We start from the raw sequence: 6,398 nt of genomic DNA on the forward strand, positions 1-6,398 counted from the left end.
CGGGCGGACCCCCCACAGTCAGGACATGGGGCGGGCGGGCTCCAGTCAGGACATGGGGCGGGCGGGCCCCACAGTCAGGACACGGGGCGGGCGGGCCCCACAGTCAGGACACGGGGTGGGCGGGCCCCACAGTCCAGACCTGGGGCTAGACCCGGGGCAGGCGGCCCATAGTCCAGACACGTGGTGGACGGGCCCCGCAGTCCGGACACGTGGTGGACGGGCCCCGCAGTCCGGACACGGGGCGGACGGGCCCCGCAGTCCGGACACGGGGCGGACGGGCCCCGCAGTCCGGACACGGGGCGGACGGGCCTCACAGTCCGGACACGGGGCTAGTCCCGGGGCAGGCGGCCCCAAAGTCCGGACACGGATGAGCCCCACAGTCTGGACACGGGGCGGGCGAGCCCCACAGTCAGGACACGGGGCGGGTGGGACCCACAGTCAGGACACAGTACGGACGGGCCCCACAGTCAGGACACAGGGCGGGCCCCACAGTCAGGACACGGGGCGGGCGAGCCCCACAGTCAGGACACGGGGCGGGCGGGGCGGGCGGGACCCACAGTCAGGACACGGGGCTGGCGGTCCCCACAGTCAGGACACGGGGCGGGCGGGCCCCACAGTCAGGACATGGGGCGGGCGGGCCCCACAGTCAGGACATGGGGCGGGCGGGCCCCACAGTCAGGACATGGGGCGGGCGGGCCCGCCGGGCCACACAGTCAGGACATGGGGCGGGTGGGCCCAACAGTCAGGACATGGAGCGGGCGGGCCCCCCACAGTCAGGACATGGGGCGGGCGGGCTCCAGTCAGGACATGGGGCGGGCGGGCCCCACAGTCAGGACACGGGGCGGGCGGGCCCCACAGTCAGGACACGGGGTGGGCGGGCCCCACAGTCCAGACCTGGGGCTAGACCCGGGGCAGGCGGCCCATAGTCCAGACACGTGGTGGACGGGCCCCGCAGTCCGGACACGGGGCGGACGGGCCCCGCAGTCCGGACACGGGGCGGACGGGCCCCGCAGTCCGGACACGGGGCGGACGGGCCTCACAGTCCGGACACGGGGCTAGTCCCGGGGCAGGCGGCCCCAAAGTCCGGACACGGATGAGCCCCACAGTCTGGACACGGGGCGGGCGAGCCCCACAGTCAGGACACAGGGCGGGCCCCACAGTCAGGACACGGGGCGGGCGAGCCCCACAGTCAGGACACGGGGCGGGCGGGACCCACAGTCAGGACACGGGGCTGGCGGTCCCCACAGTCAGGACACGGGGCGGGCGGGCCCCACAGTCAGGACATGGGGCGGGCGGGCCCCAGGCGGGCCCCACAGTCAGGACATGGGGGGGCGGGCCCCACAGTCAGGACATGGGGGGGCGGGCCCCACAGTCAGGACATGGGGCGGGCGGGCCCCACAGTCAGGACATGGGGCGGGCGGGCTCCACAGTCAGGACATGGGGCGGGCGGGCTGCACAGTCAGGACATGGGGCGGGCGGGCCCCACAGTCAGGACACGGGGCGGGCGGGCCACACAGTCCAGACCTGGGGCTAGACCCGGGGCAGGCGGCCCATAGTCCAGACACGGGGTGGACGGGCCCCACAGTCCGGACACGGGGCGGGCATGCCCCATAGTCCAGACCTAGGGCTAGACCCGGGGCAGGCAGCCCCACAGTCCAGACCTGAGGCTAGACCCGGGGCATGCGGTCCCATATTCTAGACACGGGGTGGACGGGCCTCAGAGACCTGACATGGGGCGGACATGCCCCACAGTCCAGACCTGGGGCTAGACCCGGGGCAGGCGACCCACAGTCCGGACACGGGGTGGACGGGCCCCACAGTCCGGACACGGGGTGGACGGGCCCCACAGTCTGGACCCGGGGTGGACGGGCCCCACAGTCCGGACACGGGGCGGACGGGCCCCACAGTCCGGACACGGGGCGGACGGGCCCCACAGTCCAGGCTCGGGGCGGACGGGCCTCACAGTCCGGACACGGGGCTAGTCCCGGGGCAGGCGGCCCCAAAGTCCGGACACGGGGCGGATAAGCCCCACAGTCTGGACACGGGGCGGGCGAGCCCCACAGTCAGAACACGGGGCGGGTGGGACCCACAGTCAGGACACGGGGCGGGCGAGCCCCACAGTCAGGACACGGGGCGGGCGGGACCCACAGTCAGGACACGGGGCGGGCGGGACCCACAGTCAGGACACGGGGCGGGCGGTCCCCACAGTCAGGACACGGGGCGGGCGGGCCCCACAGTCAGGACATGGGGCGGGCGGGCCCCAGGCGGGCCCCACAGTCAGGACATGGGGGGGGCGGGCCCCACAGTCAGGACATGGGGCGGGCGGGCCCCACAGTCAGGACATGGGGCGGGCCCATGGGCCCCCCCCCACAGTCAGGACATGGGGCGGGCGGGCTCCACAGTCAGGACATGGGGCGGGCGGGCTGCACAGTCAGGACATGGGGTGGACGGGCCCCACAGTCCGGACACGGGGCGGGCATGCCCCATAGTCCAGACCTAGGGCTAGACCCGGGGCAGGCGGCCCCACAGTCCACACCTGAGGCTAGACCCGGGGCAGGCGGTCCCATATTCTAGACACGGGGTGGACGGGCCTCAGAGACCTGACATGGGGCGGACATGCCCCACAGTCCAGACCTGGGGCTAGACCCGGGGCAGGCGACCCACAGTCCGGACACGGGGTGGACGGGCCCCACAGTCCGGACACGGGGTGGACGGGTCCCACAGTCTGGACCCGGGGCGGACGGGCCCCACAGTCCGGACACGGGGCGGACGGGCCCCACAGTCCGGACACGGGGCGGACGGGCCCCACAGTCCGGACACGGGGCGGACGGGCCCCACAGTCCGGACACGGGGCGGACGGGCCCCACAGTCCGGACACGGGGCGGACGGGCCCCACAGTCCAGGCTCGGGGCGGACGGGCCTCACAGTCTGGACACGGGGCTAGTCCCGGGGCAGGCGGCCCCAAAGTCCGGACACGGGGCGGATGAGCCCCACAGTCTGGACACGGGGCGGGCGAGCCCCACAGTCAGAACACGGGGCGGGTGGGACCCACAGTCAGGACACAGGGCGGACGGGCCCCACAGTCAGGACACCGTGCGGGCGAGCCCCACAGTCAGGACACGGGGCGGGCGGGACCCACAGTCAGGACACGGGGCGGGCGGAACCCACAGTCAGGACACGGGGCGGGCGGGACCCACAGTCAGGACATGGGGCGGGCGGGCCCCACAGTCAGGACATGGGGCGGGCGGGCTCCACAGTCAGGACATGGGGCGGGCGGGCTCCACAGTCAGGACATGGGGCGGGCCGGCTGCACAGTCAGGACATGGGGCGGGCGGGCCCCACAGTCCAGACCTGGGGCTAGACCCGGGGCAGGCGGCCCATAGTCCAGACACGGGGTGGACGGGCCCCACAGTCCGGACACGGGGCGGGCATGCCCCATAGTCCAGACCTAGGGCTAGACCCAGGGCAGGCGGCCCCACAGTCCAGACCTGAGGCTAGACCCGGGGCAGGCGGTCCCATATTCTAGACACGGGGTGGACGGACCTCACAGACCTGACATGGGGCGGACATGCCCCACAGTCCAGACCTGGGGCTAGACCCGGGGCAGGCGACCCACAGTCCGGACACGGGGTGGACGGGCCCCACAATCCGGACACGGGGCGGACGGGCCCCACTGTCCGGACACGGGGCGGACGGGCCACACAGTCCGGACACGGGGCGGACGGGCCACACAGTCCAGGCTCGGGGCGGACGGGCCACACAGTCCAGGCTCGGGGCGATCGGGCCTCACAGTCCGGACACAGGGCTAGTCCCGGGGCAGGCGGCCCCAAAGTCTGGACACGGGGCAGATGAGCCCCACAGTCTGGACACGGGGCGGGCGAGCCCCACAGTCAGGACACGGGGCGGGGGGGACCCACAGTCAGGACACAGGGCGGACGGGCCCCACAGTCAGGACACAGGGCGGGCCCCACAGTCAAGACACGGGGCGGGCGAGCCCCACAGTCAGGACACGGGGCGGGCGGGACCCACAGTCAGGACACGGGGCGGGCGGGTCCCACAGTCAGGACACGGGGTGGGCGGGCCCCACAGTCAGGACACGGGGCGGTCGGGCCCCACAGTCAGGACATGGGGCGGGCGGGTGGGCCCCACAGTCAGGACATGGGGCGTTCGGGCCCCACAGTCAGGACATGGGGTGGGCGGGCTCCACAGTCAGGACATGGGGCGGGCGGGCCCCAGGCAGGCCCCACAGTCAGGACATGGGGGGGGTGGCCCCACAGTCAGGACATGGGGCGGGCGGGCCCCACAGTCAGGACATGGGGCGGGCCGGCCCCACAGTCAGGACATGGGGTGGGCGGGCCCCACAGTCAGGACATGGGGCGGGCGGGCTCCACAGTCAGGACATGGGGCGGGCGGGCTCCACAGTCAGGACACGGGGCGGGCGGGTCCCACAGTCCAGACCTGTGGCTAGACCCGGGGCAGGCGGCCCATAGTCCAGACACGGGGTGGACGGGCCCCACAGTCCGGATACGGGGCGGGCATGCCCCATAGTCCAGACCTAGGGCTAGACCCGGGGCAGGCGGCCCCACAGTCCAGACCTGAGGCTAGACCCGGGGCAGGCGGTCCCATATTCTAGACACGGGGTGGACGGGCCTCAGAGACTTGACATGGGGCGGACATGCCCCACAGTCCAGACCTGGTGTTAGACCCGGGGCAGGCGACCCACAGTCCGGACACGGGGTGGACGGGCCCCACAGTCCGGACACGGGGTGGACGGGCCCCACAGTCCGGACCCGGGGTGGACGGGCCCCACAGTCCGGACCCGGTGCGGACGGGCCCCACAGTCCGGACCCGGGGCGGACGGGCCCCACAGTCCGGACACGGGGCGGACGGGCCCCACAGTCCGGACACGGGGCGGACGGGCCGCACAGTCCAGGCTCGGGGCGGACGGGCCTCACAGTCCGGACACGGGGCTAGTCCCGGGGCAGGCGGCCCCAAAGTCCGGACACGGGGCGGATGAGCCCCACAGTCTGGACACGGGGCGGGCGAGCCCCACAGTCAGGACACGGGGTGGGTGGGACCCACAGTCAGGACACAGGGCGGACGGGCCCCACAGTCAGGACACGGGGCGGGCGAGCCCCACAGTCAGGACACGGGGCGGGCGGGACCCACAGTCAGGACACGGGGCGGGCGGGCCCCACAGTCAGGACACGGGGCGGGGCCCCACAATCAGGACACGGGGCGGGCGGGCCCCGGGGCGGGCGGGCCCCACAGTCAGGACATGGGGCGGGCAGGCCCCACAGTCAGGACATGGGGGGGGCGGGCCCCACAGTCAGGACATGGGGCGGGCGGGCCCCCCACAGTCAGGACATGGGGCGGGCGGGCTCCACAGTCAGGACATGGGGCGGGCCGGCTGCACAGTCAGGACATGGGGCGGGCGGGCCCCACAGTCAGGACACGGGGCGGGCGGGCCCCACAGTCCAGACCTGTGGCTAGACCCGGGGCAGGCGGCCCATAGTCCAGACACGGAGTGGACGGGCCCCACAGTCCGGACACGGAGCGGGCATGACCCATAGTCCAGACCTAGGGCTAGACCCGGGGCAGGCGGCCCCACAGTCCAGACCTGAGGCTAGACCCGGGGCAGGCGGTCCCATATTCTAGACACGGGGTGGACGGGCCTCAGAGACCTGACATGGGGCGGACATGCCCCACAGTCCAGACCTGGGGCTAGTCCCGGGGCAGGCGACCCACAGTCCGGACACGGGGTGGACGGGCCCCACAGTCCGGACACGGGGTGGACGGGCCCCACAGTCCGGACCCGGGGTGGATGGGCCCCACAGTCCGGACACGGGGCGGACGGGCCCCACAGTCCGGACACGGGGCGGACGGGCCCCACAGTCCGGACACGGGGCGGACGGGCCCCACAGTCCGGACACGGGGCGGACGGGCCCCACAGTCCAGGCTCGGGGCGGACGGGCCTCACAGTCCGGACACGGGGCTAGTCCCGGGGCAGGCGGCCCCAAAGTCCGGACACGGGGCGGATGAGCCCCACAGTCTGGACACGGGGCGGGCGAGCCCCACAGTCAGGACACGGGGCGGGTGGGCCCCACAGTCAGGACACGGGGCGGGCGAGCCCCACAGTCAGGACACCGGGCGGGCGGGACCCACAGTCAGGACACCGGGCGGGCGGGCCCCACAGTCCAGACCTGGGGCTAGACCAGGGGCAGGCGGCCCATAGTCCAGACACGGGGTGGACGGGCCCCACAGTCCGGACACGGGGCGGGCATGCCCCATAGTCCAGACCTAGGGCTAGACCCGGGGCAGGCGCCCCCACAGTCCAGACCTGAGGCTAGAATCGGGGCAGGCGGTCCCATATTCTAGACACGGGGTGGACGGGCCTC

This window comes from Phyllobates terribilis, unplaced genomic scaffold (assembly GCF_046119375.1).
Source record: "Phyllobates terribilis strain yellow unplaced genomic scaffold, ASM4611937v1 Scaffold_254__1_contigs__length_2825407, whole genome shotgun sequence".
Taxonomy (NCBI): domain Eukaryota; kingdom Metazoa; phylum Chordata; class Amphibia; order Anura; family Dendrobatidae; genus Phyllobates; species Phyllobates terribilis.